This window comes from Penaeus monodon, chromosome 21, assembly GCF_015228065.2.
Source record: "Penaeus monodon isolate SGIC_2016 chromosome 21, NSTDA_Pmon_1, whole genome shotgun sequence".
NCBI classification, from domain to species: domain Eukaryota; kingdom Metazoa; phylum Arthropoda; class Malacostraca; order Decapoda; family Penaeidae; genus Penaeus; species Penaeus monodon.
Genome location: NC_051406.1, coordinates 19,866,960 through 19,867,378, shown reverse-complemented (window position 1 = coordinate 19,867,378; position 419 = coordinate 19,866,960). Strand labels below are relative to the sequence as shown.

At 49.6% G+C, this 419-nt stretch overlaps 1 protein-coding gene across 1 annotated transcript in view; it reads left to right on the top strand.

Annotated features, from left to right (window-relative positions):
- The window catches only part of LOC119586318 (inositol 1,4,5-trisphosphate receptor-like), a gene marked incomplete at its 5' end in the record, with an annotated part of 125,834 nt that overhangs the window by 393 nt on the left and 125,022 nt on the right, over positions 1-419 (top strand).

Here is a 419-nt window from a genome sequence, read left to right as displayed (position 1 = left end):
GCCTTTCTTTAAATATCCTCCTTCCGTCACCCTTTCCCTCCTCGGCCTTTCTTCTTCCTCGAGAATTTCATTTCCGCTTCTTACAATATCTCATCCGCTTCATCTAAGTGGCACCTCCAGCCCCCCGCACTCCTCCTTCCATCCGCCTCCCTACCCCCTCCCCTCCTCCTTCAACCCTCTCCCCTCCTATCACCCGCCTCCTATCCCGCCTTAGGTTGCTTCTGTTGAAGTCTTCAAACGCATACGAATATACTGTTGTACACGTACAGACACACGTACACGCATACACTTTCAAATAAGAAAATGAGTATCCATAGTCACACTCGCGAAAGCACAAACACACACATGCGTGCGCACAAGTAAACTGCTACGTCTCCTAGATCTAGGGGAAGACAATTTAAATAGCCGATGCGACGCGT